The following is a 21,368-nucleotide window of genomic DNA, read 5'->3' on the forward strand; positions in this document are numbered from 1 at the left end:
AAAGTGAGCCTGAGCTCAAGGAGGTGGACAGAACTCCTCCCTTGTGTTCACACATGTCCTGCATTGAGCCCCCCCAGCCACCTGATTCAGCCCCCAACAACTTGATTTCTAAGGAAATCCAGCAGTGGAAACAAGAAACAAGTCCATGTGGCTGTGTGGCCCCACCATCACCAGCATTTCCTCTCCAAACTGTGGTCTTGTCTGAACCCTCAAATGCTGGGTGTTGCCGGAGCCACAAGAACCATCAGCTGCCCTGGCAGAAAGGTGTAAGGAAATAGAGGCGGTGGAGCTGTGAGCCAAACCAGTCCCATGGGTGCCAAATCATATAGAAGAAGACAAGAAGCACAGATTGTGACATGGGAGATTTTTCTTAATATCAGGAAAAATCTTTTCCTCAGGAGGCACTGCAGTGCTGGAGCAAATCCCAGGTACAGGGTGTGCTTCCCTTCCCTGGGGGTTTCCCAAGGACTAATCCAGTCTGGTGTCAGTACAGAGTGGGGCTGAACTAGGTGTTCTTCAGGGTTTCTCTCCTGCCTGGGTCAGGAGATTTCATGATATTCTTACCCTGAAAGAAGTGGATTTCCCATGAGTGATTGTGCCAGCCCTCCCTAGAGAGAACTTCTGACACATTCCTCAGGTGCTGCTGGGAGTCAGCAGAGAGCCCATTTTGAAAGGCATGAATTGTGCTCCATGTGCTGGAACATGTTCCCTTTTCATTTTTAATGCTCATCTTTTGTCTTCACTTTCTTAGAGCAGCCGTGAAATAAGTCATAATGTTTTAAGATCTCCCTTCAAAAAATGGTCCTCTCCTCTCCTCTCCTCTCCTCTCCTCTCCTCTCCTCTCCTCTCCTCTCCTCTCCTCTCCTCTCCTCTCCTCTCCTCTCCTCTCCTCTCCTCTCCTCTCCTCTCCTCTCCTCTCCTCTCCTCTCCTCTCCTCTCCTCTCCTCTCCTCTCCTCTCCTCTCCTCTCCTCTCCTCTCCTCTCCTCTCCTCTCCTCTCCTCTCCTCTCCTCTCCTCTCCTCTCCTCTCCTCTCCTCTCCTCTCCTCTCCTCTCCTCTCCTCTCCTCTCCTCTCCTCTCCTCTCCTCTCCTCTCCTCTCCTCCCAAATGTTTTATAGCTCCAGAAGACTTGTTTGAGAGTTAGGGATGTTTGATGATGACTGGAAATATTGTGTTAACTGAGGGAAATGCAAGTTCTGTGAAAGACAAGTATTGTGTGCTATGCAAATTTAATAAAAGACTATTTGAAAGACGGTTTATACTAGGAAAAAGTGATTTTGAAAGAAGTGATGGTTAAGAAAACCTAGTACTCGCTCTCACTTTCTAAGGAAGATTCAAAATTTTAAAAGCCCAGCAGACACGTGGAAAAGAAGATGTTTTTCTATGTAAGATATAGCTAGACATGGAAGCTCCTTAAGTATGCTACTGAAAGAGCAGGAAATGCCATGGGAGGAAGAGCAGAGTAATTTCATAGTTTGAAGCTCAAAAGCTTATCAACATGAGGAATGCCAAAAATCACTCTATTCTACAAAAATTCACTGCATTCTGCTTCACCAAAACCCTAGATGTTCAAAATACTGCATTTAAAGAAAACATAGGGAACAAGAAAAATGTCATCACAGCGCAGGTATCAGGCATGTCTGGACACCAGAACTGGAAAGCAAACTGAGCTATTTGGGGGCTGGACCATCAGCTGCACAGGTTTTGGGGTGCAGCACCTGAAACACCATAAAAGATCTGCTATAGAAGGCATGCAAGGCTAGGAATAAGAAGAAGATTTTTTTTTTCCACGTCAAAAATTGGTGCAAAAAAAGCAAACACAACCCTACCCCAGTGGAGCAACAGCCTATCATTGTGCAGTCTTACCTCTCAATTTGGCATCTCCACAGCAGCATTACCTCATCTTGGCTGTTTGGGTTGTGGAAGAGCAGAGGCAGAAACATGCTCCTAAGGTCACATGCACACTTAGAAGTTACATTACAGAGTACCTGCGTTACAGCCAGCAATAAACAATCTCTGTCCATGTAAGTTTGCTTTCAAACACAAATTCTCCATGTGTCCAGCACATGGGGAATGCCCTGGGGAATCAACACACTTACAGGCAGAATGAGCAGGAACACACACAAGGGAGAGGCATCAAGAGCAGTGAAAAATTCACCCTTGATCATCTGTGTGCTTTTCACAGGCTTGCAACAGAGTTTGTAAATGCAGAGCTCCAACAACCCAGCTGCAGCAAGGTCTTGGTGGGACATCCTCGCTCTGAAGGATAACTGGTGCCCAGGTAGATGGCTGGGCAGGAAATTAGTTTAGCCTTCCATTCCTGAAGCCACATCGTTCCCATTTGCTCAGAGAAAATTGCTGAGGGGATCCAAAAGCCCTTCAGTGGCTGTCATGGTCAGCCAGGATTGAGACTAGGAAATGGGAATGCAACCCCTCTTCAACCACAAAGGAGAGAGCTGCTGCAGCTTTGAGGGCCACTCTGCCCTGCTCAGAGGGATGGGCAGAGGCACCCTCAGGATACCCACGTGGGCTTTCGGAGCAAGGAGGAGGCCAAGCCACTGCTGGACAATGAGCAAAGTGAAGGGTAGCTTTGAAGGATAGATTTGTAATGTTTTTTACATTACTTTGCTGGCTGGACAGCAGCATGGAGCATCTGTTTCCAGCTACAGAACTGCTCATGGAAAATACTCTGGTGATGGCAAAGGTTCCCTTCTCCCTCCCCAAAGCCTCCCCCCGAAGTGCACAGGGCTGGATTGCAGGCCTCACTGCTCAGGGCATTTTGCCTGTAATCACTGGCAATAGATTTAGACATGTAGTCCAATTATGTCCCAGAATTTGTGATTATAACAGAATGATTTATGCTGCAAATGAGAGAGCTAATGGGTCACACGACTTGTCTTCCTGTGTTTCTATTTGTTTCCCCAATGTTTGGGTTTTTTTCTTTTTCACTTTTGGAAAGTTGGGATTTGGGTTTTGTTGCTGGTTTGGGTTTTTTCCTGCCAGAGGAGCTGCCTCCTCATGGCTTGACTGTACCAGGCAAGAGGGAGGAGGCATGCCAGTGGCAAGCAGTGACTCGACGTGTCTTGTACGGTTAATTGGTTTTAATTTATGAGCTGTAGGCAGATGGTGGCTGCAGCACATTAAAGCTTCTTTAGGAAATAACACATAGATTTTTCCCTCCAGTGCCTGAAAATTTTGCATCCTGAATAAAAAGTTTGAGGCTGCACAGCCCAGCATCAGCACTGTGGTAGCACCTGTGTACAGCTGATGAGCCTTAGGCTCCGTTGTTTTCCAGGGCTTTTGTTGCATGAAGGCTGCTAAAGAAGAGCACAAGAGCTCCAACAAAATCAGAAAAGCTGATGACAACAGATGCTTGCTCCCTCTCACCCTGTGCAACACTGTCTCCCTATCTATTTATCTTCCCTGAACTGGTGAGAAATCTCAAAGGAAAAAGAACAAAGTAGAAGCTAGCAGAATCTTGGAAGAGAAGAAGAGCTGATGCTATGATTAAAGGATGCCAGATGGGAAAATCACCGCACAGAAATGCAGTGTGGATCACTACAGCAGGAAATATGGCTCTGCTGGTATACCTGGACCATGGAAGGCAGACCTAGCTGCAGACACCGTGTGTCAGAAGCTTGGCATATACTATTACTGTTACTAAATATTTCATCACAGGTCACTTGGAACCTCTGGTTATAGAAAATATTTGCAAGAAGAATGAGCAGCTGTCTGGATCTCACTGCTGACAACTGTAGAAAGGCAGATAAAACCTTCAATTCTGCTCATGACATGAGGACTCCTCCATCAATATCTTTTCACCCCAAACAAACTTGGCACGGGATGCTGCAGGTATGAAAGTCTACTTGGGTTCAAGTGACAACTTCACACATTCATGAGCCAGAAATACATCAAGAGCTATTACATACTCACTTCTAGCTTATACACCAATTTCTGGAGGACAGGAAAGCATCCCTGTGCATTTGCCCCAGTCTTACACCATTCCCTGCCTTCGAGTGCGAGTAGTGCCAGGGCTCATCTTGCTGGGCCGGGTGAACCTCTGTTCTGACCACTTGGTTGGTCTTATGTTCCTATGAGATGCATTTTATGACAAATCTGGTAAATTATTGGTAGATCATTTCCACACTTTGTCCAAGATCTTCCTTCCATGAAAGAGCACATCAGATGTTACCTACACAGTAGTTTTCATTGGTGTAGTAGCTATTAATGTTTTAATGAGTCTGGTTGAGCCAACGAAAGCTTATACACAGGCACAAAGTACTCTAATAGTCTATTTGAACTTTGACCTTTTTTTTGTTTCCATCAAATAAAAAGAAATCAGAATAAACCACTCTTTACCCCCAGTAGCCTGCACCTATGCTGTCCTATATAGCCGCACCAGTTAAACTATGCAATGTTAATTAATCCCTGATATTTTTCATGGAGAACAGGCCTTTCTTGCAGTTCCTTGGGCATGCTTTGTTCAGCACCATGAAACCACAGCTGCAGCTGTGGACAGAAATTTTTGAGAGAATATATAGAGGTGATACAATGTTAGGGTCTAGCATGTCACTCTGCATGCACAGGGTTCCACAAACCCCTCTCTGGTTGCTGGGGGATGAAACACTGCAGCATCGACACTCTGCACTCATGCCTCAGATTTGAGGAGCTGGAGAGACATCTTTTCCCTGGAAAGGCTGCTTGGAGTAACAGAATGCCTTAGAGGCATCAGTCCCCATATGGGATGAGCACTTTGTTCCACTGCAGTAAGGAGATCAAACCTAGCTTGGATTTTGGACTGTTTTAGAATACAAGTATAAATAGGAATTATACCCAACACATACTTCACTCCTTGCAGTGACAGAATGTGCTTAAAATTGTTCTTTCCATTTGTCTGTCCCTGCTTCCAGTAAAATGATTCAACCTTGCACACCATTCAGAGCTTGAACCTTGTAGGGGTTATTTAACACGCACATGTCTGCAGAGATGAGAAACTCTTCTGGCCATAAGGCCATACTTCATGTGTGAAAAAAAATCATATGGAAAATATATTGCAAAGAACCATATGGGGAATCTTAAAGCTTACAAAATACAGTATTTAAAGCAGCTGACTTCTATTGAAGAACAGTGCAGAAGAAGTTGGTAAAGACTCGTATCCCAGACAAATCTCCAAACAGAAGACAACTCCCTTCATAATCCCAGTTTGATGTTAACCAGCCTCCTCACACTACAAGCAATGTATACCCTGAGGTCAAAGCAACCAGCTTTACCAGGTCAACACATTCAAGCTGCCCTTGTGCTGAAGAAAAGAAAGCATTGAAAGCCTCCTGGGCTCACCACAAAGAGCAGGACTGTGCCAATCCACACCATCAAGAGTGAGAGCAGAGCTTTTGCTGGCACCACTCTGTGTAACTCCCTGCTCAGTGCCTGCTGCTCCAGAGCATGGCACAGCCTCTGTGGGCAGGCTGTGGTGCTGAGGGATGGTGCTTCTTGCACAGATCCATCCCTGCCCTGGGCACCTGCAGGTGCGACAGCTGCCGTGGCCTCCCCCAGGCTGCAGCTCTGGAGCAGTGGGGGCAGAAGGCCGTGGGGGCTGAGCCCTGTCCCTGCCCTGGACACAGGGAGAGGGGAGCAGAGCTCCCTCAGAGCCTGGGAGTCCCTTTCCCACAGCCTGGGTTTCCGGGAGCACTGCAGTCCCCATCCAGTGGCTCCTGCCAGCACTGCTGTTTTCTCTCTGGGCTCCTCTTGGCTTCATCCTGTGCAGCTGTGCTCTCCACATCAGAAGGGACTTTTCATAGAAAAGTGAAATTAGCAAAAATAACGATAGTTGAATGCATTTTGTCTCACCAGAAAGACTGCTTGTGGTTAGCAAATAGACATGAAATGTTATAACATAATTTCTAACAGTACCCTATAGAGATGACTTGTCTGTTAAAATGAAATAAAACTGGCAGGAAATCACCATATTGACTTAATAAAGCATAACATTAACTGACACCAAAAAGCAACTTAGTTAAGAAGTAGAAAACTTCACAACCTCAGTTATTTGAAAAATACAGAGGTAGCCCAGCAATTAAATTGAAAGTGATCATTAGGGTAATTTGCTCTATTTTGTTCACTGCGATTAAACATGATGCCATGAATGCATTGGGTTGGAATTTCTTTGACTCCGTTATTCTCCTGACTAGTCCTGATCAAAAACATATTAAAATACTAACTGCCAGTTGAAAACCATACACTGTTTGGCAATATTCACTTAGAGATATTTCTAGCTGAAGCAATTAAGGCATCAGAGATTATAGAGCACACATCTTCCCAGGCCACAATGGTACATACATTCTTGACTTATTCTGTGGCTCAGGCTGGATAACTAGAGGAACTGCCTGGGTCTAAGTGAGGCCTAGGTATTGTTAATCCCTTCTGTATTTTAACTGGGATTTTGCAAGAACATCTGTGCCCAAAAAAAGAAGAAAAACATAGTAAGATGGTAGAAGGTAGTTTCTAGTTCATACTTATGTTTATATACTGTGTTCACGCTGGTCCTGACTGAACTCCTTGTGCCATGGGGCCAGAAGAGCCTCACAGTCTCCACTGTTTTGCCTGTCATCAGTAGCTTTGTGGAAAATCACAGGATGCTCAAATGGCTGGTGAGGTGGAATCAGTGTGCAATCACAGAGGGGTCAACATCACTTGTTCATGCTGCGAGCAGGCCCCTGTGACAGTGCAGCTGTTACTATTTTAATTGCAGTACCACAGCCCCAATTCCTGATTGTTTGTGTAGGGAATCTAGGGTACCAGATCATCTCCTGATGACTGCCAGCAAAGGGCTGCTATAACTTCACCTTGAGGTGGTGCATGACATGGTCTCAAAGCATACCATGAGGGCCTATTCCATAACTGGATGGGCCTTGACACTATTCCTCTCTATTCTCCCCGCTGTCTGAGGTATCTCCTTTTTATCACAGCTTCTCTAATCGCACAGTTAGTCATTTGCTCACTTTTAGATGTACAGCTTCCCTAAGAGAATCAGCAACTACTCCTTTTTTTGCTTAAGACAAGCACAACCCATGTTGGGGTATCAGGGCTGCTTCCAGCTGCCTCTTTGCCAGGCTGGTGCAATACTTCAAACACCCCTGGTGTGCAACAAGAAATACAGCTACTGTAAACATTTTCTCAGTACTTAGCCACAGAAAGAGAAAAGTGGGAGTTTTTTGGTAATTTAAAGAGTGTCTAGTACCATGGATTATAGCAAGTATCTAAGTCTCCTAAGTGGTAAAATATAAGGAAATTAATTAGGAGAACAAAGTAATTATATGGAGTAAATATATAAGAGCAATTGATTCAGCCTTTCTCCTTGAACTCCAGAGTTGTGGTGCCATTTGTCTAAAGATAGAAGTCTTCAAATGCCAACACACAAAGTTTTAATATGCTTTTTCCCTAAGGCTAAACTAAAGAAAAATTGGCTGCACTTTCCTGGAGTTAACAGGTCACATTTATCATGCTGCCACTTATGTTCAAGAACCAGCAATTTAACTGTTCCTAACTGGCTTGATTCAGCCCTCCTGAAACTGGAGATGGGCTGAGGTTTTTAAGCAATCTTATCTGCTGGAAGTGACTAATATTAGAATAACACAGGACTACAATCTTGGCATTTAGGAAAGCTGGCGAGATCCTATCCCCAAATTCTCCTTAAATGCTGCTGCTAAGTTCAGTAGTGTTTGTGTTATTACTATGATTTTTATATATAGATCCCAGATAAGTTTCCCACAAAGGAAAAGATAATTGACAAATTCTCCACTAGTCTTCTGAGTTGTTTTTTCCCCTCCTGGGATCAAAATTTCTTTAGAAAAAGGATGATTATTCTCTCCCCGCAGCTATAAATTCCTCAGCCAGCTCCTCTGTTACCATGCAGTCTGCTGGGCATATTCCAGAATTATTTCTGAAGTTTTCTCAAACTTCCATATAAGTAAAAAAATTCCATAGTCCTGCTCCATGCCAGCATGACAGTCGACCCTCACTGCTTGGTATAAATTCTTGAGACACTCAGTTCTGCTGATGAGGAGCAGCCAGTTAAATTAAGGACACAAAATCCACACAGTGCTTTGGGAAAGTGCTGCCACAATAATCACATCCATCTCTCCAGAAGCTGCAGTTCTGTGTTGCAAACCAACCTGCCCTGGAAACCATGGGGGCACAAAGCACCCAGCCATCACCACATAGGCTAACACTGATCACCGCCAGAAGAAGAGGTGTTGGGGGGCAGTTTTAAAAAAAAAAAGTGGGGAAAAACTCGAATATCTGTGCAAAAATACATGAATGGTACAAAGCAAAACAATGCTCCTCCATTGGAGGCAAATAAATCACTTCCAGGCTACAAGTCAAGCATGACTTGAAGCACTTCATGAAAATAGATGCAGCATTCCCAGCATGGTGGTGTCCACAGTGAGGGCTTCCTAGCAGAAGCCTGGTGTCCCAGGCATGGTGTGGCTCCCACGCCTACCCCAGGCTGGATGTGCAAGGCCAGCATTTGCTCATGGCCTGTGCATCCCTGTTGCCTGCTAAAAGAGCAAGTTAGCCAACAACAACAGTGTCTGTCTTGTTGCCATCTCAGTAGACGCTCTAATAGAGCTAATAGGAAAAAGAAACCTCACCAGAGAAGGGAAAGGTCAGCAGGCTAATAAAATAAATGCAGCTATTGTGCGATCCCTTGGCAATTCATGAGGGAGTGTAATTTTCTCTTTTTCTCTTCTTCAGCAGCATGAGAATCTTCTAATTAATCCAAAATGAAATTTCAGCTTTCATGCAAAGTTTATTACAGACAGTCACACCATTGCAGAAGTAGGAATACTACAGATTGTTAGATTCCCCCCTCATTTCATCTCTCTGAGATGAAAAACTTTTTCTGAGTTTTTCTTCTAGTCAGCTCTGTCTATCAAAGAGAAGCAGTGTCATACTTGTTGGCCAAAAAGGTAACTTACCCCAGGAGTCCTGTGTTGTTCTTGAAAGGCACAGCTGGCTAGCTGCTGCCCTTTTAATAGCACTGCCCATCTAGGTAAACCATGCTTGGTTGCTCTTTAATCTAGTGAGTGTTCCTCTGTTTATAATCAAATACCTGATGAAGTGTTTGGCTGTTCTAGGGCTTTGAGTCAACAAAACACAGTTTGATAAATGGTTTTCTTCCAAGCACACTCCTCTCCAGCACTCTGCTGACACCACAGCGCTGCTGGATTCAGGGACTGCCATTCCTGAGTGTCTGTCCCTCTCCACTGTGTATGAGAAGAGCAAGGCAGCTGCTGTAAGGGGTCTGAACTCAGGTCGTGGTATTCGAAATAGCACAGCACAGCACATGCTCAGGAAGCAAGTAGCCTGGAAGGCTGCAAAATAAGCTGCATGGCCTCACTTAAGGAGGTTTGTTCCCAGGAACCACAAGAGGAGGCCACCTGCTGCAATGGCACTCTCAGATCTGCAGAAGGATGCACTCAGGCCAGCCCTCCTCCCTCCTACAGAGCCGTCAGTGGAATCAGCAGCATCTGCACTTCCCTAATGCCCAAAGACATGGGCTAGTTTAAAAACTTATCAAACACAGGAGAAGGCTACATCCTGGCTTCTTGTATGGCAGGCTGATGGAAGAAAACCTCCAGGCCCCGTGCCCTGGGGTGGAAGGAGGGCAGTGTTTTGGTGTAATACAATTCCCTTCCCAGCATACTAGAGGAGAAATTCACTGTACTAAAGAGGAAAACCCAACTGACATAGCTTTTTCCTAGGTAATGTTTGTTACTTTAAAGGGTCCACTTTGTGGCTTTTCACAGCCTGAGATTCTCCACAGAGTAAATGGGATGCTATGATAAATTAACGGGATATTAAGCATCACTCAGAGGTGCTTTTACCCTCTGCACACAGCTCTGGTGAAGGCAGGGCAAGGAGAGATGTAAGTACCAGGCTGACAAGCATTCATTCAAAGGGATGCTGAAAAAAAGCAGGTTCAGAGATCTGCTACAAGGCAAATCTCATTTTTGGTTGGAGACTGTGTTCATACAATTGGTGACAGAGCATGAAAGAGAACTCAGTTAAACAAAGCAAAGGACAGGAACACAAAACTGGTTTGTGAACATCTTAAGCTTTTGTCCACATAAAAACCTACTGCTCATCACATATATCCTATCCTCTTGGCAACCCAGGTCTCCTGCCTATATTAGTAGTAAAGCTCCTTAGTTCTCCCTGAAAGTTTCCTATCCAAACTCTCCCCTACAGAAAAAAATAAATTATATTACATCAGTGTGATTGAGAGGAAGATTAGTTATTGTTACCTCTAAAATAAGATGTCTTAATTTCTTTTTGAGGCTCTCTTGTATCACACAGAATTGGTTGGCCTTGGAAAACCTGGTTATTCCATGCACTTCAATGCAGAGGCTCAGACTAGCCACAGACATCCTTCTTTACTGGATTATACACAATAGAAAGAGGAAGGCAAGGATTTGATCAAAGTTTTCAGCTTCTGCAAGGAGAGAGAACTCAACTTCTCATCAAGAAGAAAGACAGAAAGAGTAAACAAATGATGTAGGAAACAAGAAAGGAAAGAAAAAGATTAAATTTACAGGCTTTAAAACACAGACAGACACTGTGATGATCCATTTTGCATAAATTCCTGCATAAGCCAGGCCATAACACGATTGATTACCTCCAAATAAATAGGTGGTTAGTTCCTCTACAGCTGTAATTACAGGTGTTTTCTGAAAAAAACCCTTACTTTTATGCTACTATAGCAGTATTTTACCAGCATCACCCATGCATATTTTGGGAATATATTCCTATATCCTGTTCCAAATATGAACTTGTGCAAAAATACCTCAGATATGGTTAATACATTCACTAGGGAATCTCAGAAGAATACGGGATTTCCCAAACCTCTTTGTTAGAGAACATATATTGCTATTCAAACTACATCTAAGTCAGCATCCCTCTGAGGAAGAACTGTCTCAGATTCTCCTGGCAGTTCTCATTATCACAGCAGTATTTATGGCTGTGTCTCAGGGGAGCAAGCAGACAGCTTCAGCCATCCCACACACAGCCAGCAGTTCCTGGACCCTGCTCACACAGAGGGTTCTTTTAATACTAATTTTATCTCAGGCCACGGGTTCAGGCAATGACCTTCTAGACACCACCACAGCCCCAGCAATAATTGCTTGGACTGTTATACACATTAAATATCATAGCCTTAATCTGCCAAGTGGTACTGAAAGAAGAGTGAGAAGCCATGAGGTCATAGCTGTTCTAATCCAGCCCTAGCAATCAGACATTCACAGACCATTGTCATGCTGCTGGGGCTCCTAAGGACTCTAGCAGTTCCCAACAAAAAAATACAAAACACTTCTCAAGATACTCAAGCCCTCTCCAAATACATACAAATCTGATGTGTTTTCAGAAAGCAGCAGCATTTTTTCTGGTCTCTGCTGCTTCTGTTCTTCTGAAATGTATTGATGTCCTGTTGTAGTGTGTTCTGTTAGTTTATTTAATTACTCCCCTATTTTCTGTATCACTCCCCCATTTTCCGTAATGGTTCTGCCCTCACCAGTTCTTCCCGCCATGGTATTGTCTGTCATTTGGTTACCTTGGTTACTCCCGCCACAGTTTATGTCAATCCTCTCTGTTATATGATTTCCCCTCCCCTGTGTTTCCTTATATGTGAATTTGTTCTCCTCCCTGGGCCCAGTCAATCACTCCCCACTCCTCCTAGTTTGCCAGAATCTTCTGTGCTTAGGGAGACTTGATTGGCTGTGGCTCCGGGGCCCCTCCTTTACATTGTTTCTATTGGGTTTTCTCTCATGCCCGTTATCCTAAGTCCACTCCCTTGCCTTCCCCTATTGGTTCCTTGTAAACCCCTCCCATGAATTCCTCCCCCCTTTATAACCCTGTTGCACCCTTTGTTCGAGGTCACTCACTGTCTGACACATGTTAGGTACCAGTCTGGTTGTCACTTCCTGGTTGACACGTTGGGTTCTACAATAAATCTGACAAGTCCCCAGTGAGTGTCCGGACTCTTTACTCTCGTCGGCCAGCAGCGATTCCGTCCGCTGTGAGCACAGCCTGAAGCCTTCTGACGCCGAGGGGTGCTCACACATTTGCAGTTGGGTGTTGGCCGCCCTCCTGCCAGCCGGACACCTGACTTTAAGGCCACATCACACTGCAATGTCGTATGTCTTAAGGAAATTGCAATTGAAGTTTCCTGTAGGACTTGTTAAGAATGAAAGTTTTACGTGCTGAGGATGCAGGACAGGACCAGCAGGCACCCTCAAGGACCTCAAGGACTTCAGCAGTGCTAGAGATGTGTTGAGACTGTTGGAAAAGAAATGAAATTTAGCAAAATGTTTAATTACAGTGAGTTATGTGTGAACTGGTTTGTTAAAAAATAGTTTTGTAGCCGTTGAAAGTGTGTTGGGTTTTGTGTGTAACCTAGCAGGTAGTCTTAGGGATTTAATAAATATTTAAACTAGTGCAGGAAAGTAAGAATGCTAACCTGTCTGGAGGCAGCATACAATGCTCTTAGAATAAGATAAGCAGAAGATTAATGATCTTGTTTGTGAACCAAGGAATGTATCACAAGGGGTCTGGGACTAGGCAAGGGGAACAGGAAACTGTTTCTTGGAGACTTGTTGTGAATCGCATGTATAAGAGGGAAGCACCCATATGTGAAATCGGGGGCTCGGGCTTTGGGACGTGAGTCCCCCAGCTCCCCGGGCCCTTAATAAAGCACCCACAAAACTTATCCGAGTTTTGTGTCATTTATCAATCGGGCAGCAAGACTTGCCTTATAGAGAGGTCTCTGAAATGCAGCAGGCTTTTTATTCCATTACACTCTTAGCTGTGAACACCACATGTGAACAATTTAGCATAAATCAGAGACAAATAGATTTGTTCAGAATTTAGATCTCTACATACTGACATATGAGAGAGCACAAGAAGCAGATGGGGTTACCATTGTCTGTTCTCTTCTCTCTTTTGCCACACGGCAAAGAGAGTGACATAAAATGGATTATTTTGTTTCTATGGAAATAAATACCATCTCCTGCTGGAAGTGCTCCTCTCTGCCTGTGTAGATTGTGGCTGAACATGCAGCTGGTCTGATGGATTCATCCAGCTGCCTGCTCTGCTTGAGTCATGGGGATCTGGGCTGTGCAACTGCTGTCACTCAGGAAAGGTTGATGTTGGAAGCTGGAATGTCGACACATTGGACAATAAACCCCACAAGCAGCTACAGGCTCTTCTGGGAACTTTCCCTTTGGTGGTAAGGAGCAGCTCCCTCTGAAGAGAGCAGAGGGTCCCTACATACATTAATGCTGCCTATTTTCATGTTACTTCAATTTGAGAGTGAAAATAATGTGGCAGTAGGATATAGTCTGGTCTAAGTGGGGCCTCTCTGTTATTTGACATATTTTTCTTAAAGATTACTGCTAACAAGGCTGGGGCATGCTTGATAATCCTTGACTGCAACCTGAGAATTTGACAAATGATGGCAATGGAGGTGGTGGGTTGTTTTGAGTGGATGGTGGTAATACTACTGACTTCTATGGGCAGCTTTAAATCTCCACCAAAAATATCCTCCAACAGATAACCAACATACTGGCTTCCTACAAGTACCTTTTCTGTTTTGTTTTCCAGTTATATTCTTTTTCTGATTCCTTCATTAGGGCTTTTTCTCTCAGAAAAGTTTTACAAATTTTTCACCATTGTCTAGAGCTTTGCAAATTAGTATGAAAGACAAAAAACAGAACCTTTTTCCTCTCCCTGTCTCTTCTACTGCATTTATTTTTCTGGTCAAGGTGAAGGATAAAACCTGATTGTTCCTCCAACAGAAGGTGAGGTTATGTGGCTTCAAAAAAGAAAAGTAGTATTGCAGTTTTCAGGCTATTGTATTTTTTTTTCCCTTAAAAAATCCAAACTATTGGAACTTTCCAATAACTTTCTCCCTTTGATCTGCAGTCTGGCAGGTAGTTCTTTCTTCTTTTTCACTTATTTTTCATGTTACTAGTTCCTACTTCGTGCTAAATTTAGTTTTGCACTATATTTAATTTTGCTTTTATTAATAACCCAAATGTCACTGCCAACTGCCACCAAGACAGTCATTCTGACTTGAGATGAACAAATTCATTGTGAATTCCTTTGGAAAAGAAACATTCCACAGCCTGAATATCTGTGGAAGACAGAGTCTAAATTTGATCATGACAAAAATCAGAAAATCAAAGTTTTTGTTTAGCTGCTGTTACATGTTCTCTGACTCAGACAACAAATTTATTTCATTCCTCTTCCCCTTTCAAGCCAATAGAAAATAGTTTCATGCAACTGAAAAATGCTTTGGGCAAGACTGGGAGAAGCAAATAACTTATTTACTGAATATGGGGTGTTGACTGATTCAGAATGTCTCGCCAATTCATCCAAAGTCACCAAATGCTTGGAGCTGGAAAGAGGATGTGGGGCTCAGTTAGTGGAATGAGATCATGCTGAGGGCAGATGGTTCCCCTTGAGCAGTCAGGATTCTGCCCACAGTATTTTTTTGACATCCAGATTGTCCTTGTTAGGGGAGTATCTTGGGTACTGGTCTGGAGGAGGTCACCTTTGCCTGACCACCTCAGCTAACCAGCAGTTCAGTCATTTTGGCTGCAGGAACTCAAAACACACCACCTCCAAAATGCTCCTCCAATGGGAGATACATGTTCAGGCCCAAGTCAGCAGAGGAAGAGTTCCATGCTGCTCTCCTGAATTTTGGAGTGTCCAGAGTGCCTACCTAGACAGCAGAGGCTCCAGCATCCACGTCCTCCTTCCTTGCATGAACTGCACTGTCATCCCACCCTTTTCATTCATCCACAAATAAATCAAAGAGGCAATACACAAGGTCTAATTTCCTTGCACGTGTGTGTGTGGTGTGTAAGGAAAGCAAAGCACATTTTTCCTGAATTTCAGTTCAGAGGCTAACTGGAAGCATTCACTTTTATTGCATTCACAGTGCAGGACTGACATTTCACCTCTACAATATATCTGGGTAACTGCAAGCACAGTGCCAGCCCAAGCAAGAGCTTTAAGGCCAAGGATTTAGTGATGAAGCATTAGGAGAACCACACACAAATACTGCCACTTGCATTACCCTGGAAACACGTCCATGTAAACAAAGTCTAATGGTGGACACCTTCTGTCCTTCCAGCACACTGTCAGATCACACTCTGCCACGAGGGGCGAGTTCCTCTGCAGCACTCAGTCGTAGCAGGGAATCAAAGCATGGAAACCACATGAGCAGAGATTACACAGCCTCTCAAGTCTGGCAGCCAGATGTTGGCTTGCAAGAGTGAGTGCAACCAGATGGTTTTTCTGCCATTTTTTTCTCCAGACATTCAGAAGAGGTTAACAGAATGACACATAGAGATAAGTTTGTTATCCTATTTGTATATTTAGACACACAGACATATTAGCCCCCTTAAAACTGTAATCCCTAAGGATAACGGGCAGGACTAGGATTTTCAGATGTCAGGTCCAGCTCAGATTCTGCAAGAAGCTTCAAGTGAGTAACAGCCAGACTAGGTCTTCTCCATATTACTCTTCTGATGTCAGGATCAGCCTAAGGGTGCAACCCACAGAATCCCTTTGCAACCACTAAAAAACATGCCCCTGGATGCAGTATCAGGGGACAACGCATCAGCTGGACATGGGCAGCTTTGCTTTTGTTCTACCCATGCAAAACTGCCTTACAGTGAGGTAACTGCTTGGGATTTGGAATGAAAAACACAGCAGGAAGATCACTGCATTGTTGTGACATAGTGGCTGCTGATGCAAAATGCTCAGCCAGAGGAAAGAAGGCTTTGATGGGATTGTCCTGCATCCCAACATGATCTAGCTGTTGGGTACTTCTCTGAGGCAACAGAAACATGCTACTTTCTAATGAAGCTGACATCAGAGCCTAGTGGAGAGAAATTTGGGCAGGTTAGCTCAGAATCAGTAGATGCAGATGTTAATTTCAAGCATCAAGTTTCAAGGCTGAACCCTCATCACTAGCCCACACCTCTATCCATTTCACAGTGTCTATGCCAGACAGCCACATCTGGAACAAAAACATTTTGTTCCACTCAATATCCTGTGCTTTTCCCTGTACAAGACATGGGTTTGCCACTCATATACTCCATGTGCACTGCACAGTCTCACACCAGCTGGAGAGAACGCCTTTGGGACAGCAAGGAATGTCAGTAGATGGACAGCAACCAACACTTAACTGCTATGACTTACATTCTAATGAAACAAAATCCAGGGACAACTTTAATTCCCAGCTAGATAATACAGAAAAGCAGCAATTCTGGCCCTGAGCTGCTTTTAACTGACCTGGATGTCATGAAGGCAAGTAAAAACTCCCATTGGAGCATTTGACCCTCAGACAGGCTAATTCAAGTTGATTATTCCCATTTTATTTAGTTCTGCAAACAAGCATCAAGTCCTACATGTGAGCTTTTATTAATCATATCCCTTCATTCCCAAAAAGCCCAGGTGAGAGCTTTGGTTTTGTGTCTCCTATTCTTTCATAAGAAAAATCAATAAGCAGAAACTAATGAATACATTTCCTTGAAAATACCAGTAGAACCTATTGCAATTAAACCCAGGAAGAGGTGGGGGAGCCCAGATGGAAGAAGTTAGAGTCCTTCTGACACAAGTTTCTCTCAGTGACTTGTGAAGCAAACTCAAACACTCAAGGGACCCAAGAGCCAAGCTCTTCTCCTGGCAAGCTGGCCAGGTTTGTGTGCATCTTTTTCAGGAGGAAAAATCAAAGACAGCTCGATGATGCTTCCTTTGAAAGACTGCATTTCCTTTCCTCCCTACAGCCTCTTAACACATTTCTGCTAGAGGGATAAGAGTGGCTAGAAATGTCCCAGTGAAGCATTTAGCCAGAAGACAGAGACATAGAGAGACAGAGAGATTTCTCAAACAATACCTTGATGAGCCTAAAATGTTTTGTTTGAAACAGCTTTATGCAAATGACCTTTGGAGAAGCCTGAGGCTTGATGCCCATAACAGCTGCCCTGACAGACAAGACACCAGACTTCCCTGACAGCTATAGGGCCTGGGGAGCTTCTGGATTCCTGGAAACACTGACAAGTTTTCAATTCTATCCAGTTTTTACCACAGCCAAATTTCAAAATTCCTGAAAACTGGGAGCCCTTGCTTTTAGCTACCTCAGGTCTGAATTTCTAGAGGCAAAACAAGGATTGCAACATCACCATTTCCTGTTGAGTTCAAATATTGAAACAGTACAAATTAGTCCTTGTCAGAATTGTGAGATTACCTTCAAATCATGATACTTAAATGAACAGATGTTCTCTTGCCTTCTGATTTGCAGACACCTAATGTGTCAGTGATACTTTTGTAGTAACTGCACAAAGACTTTTAACTTTCTCTTACAAAAACAAAGCAAAACTGGAATTCCTGTGCAGTAATCTTCTGAGTGTTGCAAAGGTTATGGATAAAAGTAGCTGCATCACCATGCTACTTGTTTCTAGATCTGACCTTTTAGAGCTACAGTCCTAGTGCCAGTAGCATAAAGGACAAGCCCTTAAGATGCAGCACTGTGGAGCAGCTGGTGAGAAGGAACACAGCTGCAAGGAACACAACTGCAGAGCACACTCCAAAGGAAGTGGAGCTCAATAAGGGACCTCAGGAGAGGTAGGGAGAAGCCAGGGAAGTACAGACTTTGTTTCTGCTCAGAAAAAAGGTGATGAAAACAAGAAAGGACTAAGGAATTGTAGTCTAACTGTAGACAGACCTAGACTTTTCAAAGTTTTTCCAACTGGGACAAAATTCCCTCACAGGAAGTCAGATTCTCAAAGCCTCCAACCTGTCTGCATATACCACGTGCAATAACCAGCAACTTTTGTATGTTTCTACACAGTTCCACAGAAATCAATAGTTTCAGAAAACTGACATTTCTTCTTCAAATTTCTATGCAACAGGAGCCCATAACTATGGGGACTGCCAGTCACTTCACACAGCCCTAATGTCAAGACTTCCCAAGTACTGTGCTATAGGGAGTTCTCTGAGCTCCAGGAATTTCCCATCAATCCAGACATGCTTTAAAACACTGCTGTAGGACACATGTTAAAGCTGCTTCTGTGGTGTCACAAGGCTGTGTGGGTCCACCTCCAGCTCTGGCAGGTCCAGGCAGTAGGTTTATTTCTGGGCTAATTTGTGCAATTTGTGCAAATTGGTCTATCAATCCTCTTAGGTGAGAAGATCCAGTGAAAAGCTGATGCAGCAGCATTATAAAGGAGCACAGTTGTAACTACAAAGCTCCATCCTCAGGTTGTGTGCTCCCTGCAGACTTGGCTTAATTACAGCAATGTGACAGGCCTCATCCCCTGCAGTTAAATCTGTGGTCTCTGGACTTGAAAGACCATTCAGGATGTCATGTACCACAAACACACTTAGAAGTATCTTAATTTTAATTAAGAGTACCTCCCTCTAGCCTCTGCCTGCCTGCCTCTAGTTACAGTAAATTCTATATTTGACTGTATGCATTACCACAAACTGCCTTCTGCATAGCAGCATTGTCTCCTCCCCAAATACTGTTCACTAAAGAGGGTCACCTCGATTATTTACAAAGTGGAAATCCAATCCCCTCCTGAGTAGTGAGAACACCCAGCCAGGTTCCTAACCTGATTCTTGGAAATTCAATTCAGAAGCCCAAGTCAGCAGAGTAAGACAGACAGACACTCCCACCTAGTGGGGAAGGCACAGCTCTGGGCCTCTGGGACTGGAGCTGCCTCAGCTCTGCAGGTTCACACACTCCTACCACAGGAACCTTTGCTTTTTGAATCAACAACAGTAAAAGCTATGACGCAACCTGAGAGAATTACTTTTAATTATTAAGCAGAAGAAAAGCAGATTAAGCCTACCAAGTTACCAGTGCTTTTATCTCTTCAGTATTAGACATGACTGCAAACACAACTCTTTCATTTTATAGTAGTGTAATAATTAACTTCTGCAAGGTCAATGCAACAGGCATGTAAAATAGCTGAATGGCACAGTGGCATTTTAAACCAACTTTACTACCTAGAGAGAACTAAATTCTTGAATGCAAAATACAGACAAATAAGTCTTCAGTATGTAAAGAGCCTTTAATATCTAGGAGAGCATTTCAGCTCACAAGCTGTGTCACTGTGTTTTCTGGAGACAGTTTAGGGGTTTACTACTTTGGGGGATTTTTAATACATGCTGTAGATAAAGGTAAAATAAAAAAATTGTAAGGTGGCAATTAGAAGCTAGAGGAGAAAAGACCCTTTGATCTATTTCCGTTTCTGCATGCTCAGTAAGACACCCACAGACCTGTCCTGTTTTCCAGGAGGATGAAGGTGCCATCCTGAGGGCTCACTGGGACTGGACATGGCATTACCCCATGGCCTGCCACAAGGGGTGGCAGAAAGGATGTTTGAAATTCAGTTTGGCTGGCCTGAATTACTTTCATCTGTTCTGGTACAGAATGAGATACACATTTTGTGATTCCTATTGGCCTTCAAATGCTTTCTTATAGTCAGCAAAAGTCACAAACACGTACTTGCATTTCCCAGCTGGGTATTGACCTTTTGGACCCAACTGCATGTTTCTGAAAAACATTCAGCCACCAAAATCTGCAAGGTGCAAACCAAAGTCTCTGTGTGCACCTGCAAGTATTTATTATGGGTTCACCCTGATGCACACTGTTCTTTCAGCCCATGACACACTATAATTTCCCAGGTTTTGGGTTAGGTACTGCACTTTTGCCCTCTTGAAAATTATTCCAAGTTTTTATTTTAACATAATGTGGCCTACACACAAATTAACTGTGTCTACAAACACGGCAGCGACATGCCTAAGCCCTGGGGTCTGTCAGGATGCAATTTTGCACCAAACTCTTCTGTTTGGTCCAGGTCAAAGACTAATGCAGCACTGAAATTTGCAAACTCATTGCTCCTTTCATGTAGATCAAGTCTGCAAATAATTCCATGCTCATTGATGATACTGTGCACAGTTCAGGTTGGAGATGACTTAACACACAGAGCTATTTTTACTACTGGGGTTAGGAAGGTCTAGATAGAACTAACTGGTAATTTCATGTTTGACTAATGGGTCTCAGACTTGTCCACACAAGGCATTTGAGATCAGCTGTGAGGCTTTCCCTTCCTGTTTCTCAGTTCATGTAGGGAGAGACAGACCTGCCCACCTCCACAGCAACCACAGTAACACTAAGTGCTAGTTCTCAGCAGCAATTCTGAGCTTACTGCCTCACACAGATTAGTAAGAGGTTTATGCACTTTCACTGCCCAGTCAACAGCTTTGCTAGCACACTTGCTAAATTACAGGCACATACTCCACCTCATAGTGCTGCAAGAACCACTTTTTCCAGATTTCACAGCAGTATGGAATTAAGACAGTTTAAGCAAGTTGTTACTTCAAATGAACCACGTAAGAAATCTTTGTTCTTTCTGGTGGACCACTTGTCCACCAAAACACACATTAAATGCTTTCCACTGCTTCACTGTCCCTACTATTTGCCTTCAACAGTTACGAAGTTCCCATCTTCCTATTCCACAGACTTTGCTTCTGTATAGAGCTGAGGACTGGGCACATTCAGACCTAGACAGGACACAAGGTAGCAGGACCGACTCACCAGCTGACTGGAAGCAGGAGATGAGTGGAGCTTCTTCTTAACCTGGTGCACAGCAGAAACTGAGCCTTACAGCATGTGCTGGGTCTCACACTACTACCTTTAGAGCTGCAGCAAATGTTGGCTGTGCTTGAGGATCACTCAGTGGTTTGAAGCCTCACCACCAGGAGCTAACTCAAGCTTCCTCCTAGCTTAAGCACTCCTTTCCAGAGCACCAGTCTACATGCATTTACCTCCTGTTCCTTTGGAGTGTGCAGAACCAGGATGTGTGGCACACACGTTACAGCACTCACCACCAAAGCCCTGCCTCAGCAGTCACTCACGCTGAGGAGCATTTCACCACTTCGTTTTTCATCTCTGCTATGTGGTACTTCACTGTATGTAGTAAGAAACAGAAAAATCTCCAGTTTCCTTCACCTTCAAGCAGACACCATGGTAAGCACAACATACCAACTATTTCAAGACCATGGGCATGCTCTTTTACAACAGAGGTTACTTCATGCCTGCCTTCAAGCATAAAGTTTAATTTGTTACTACTGCTTCAGCAACACGCTGTGCAGAGACAATCTGTACTTGATATATGCATGCAATCAGCCCCTTTAGCTAAAGGATGGTCTGAGACATACCTGAACAGTTAGTTTGAAATGAGTGCCACATGCTGTCATTGAGGCCCTATGCCTGAGCCAGTACTGTAATCTCTG

Source organism: Ammospiza caudacuta, chromosome 3 (assembly GCF_027887145.1).
Source record: "Ammospiza caudacuta isolate bAmmCau1 chromosome 3, bAmmCau1.pri, whole genome shotgun sequence".
NCBI classification, from domain to species: domain Eukaryota; kingdom Metazoa; phylum Chordata; class Aves; order Passeriformes; family Passerellidae; genus Ammospiza; species Ammospiza caudacuta.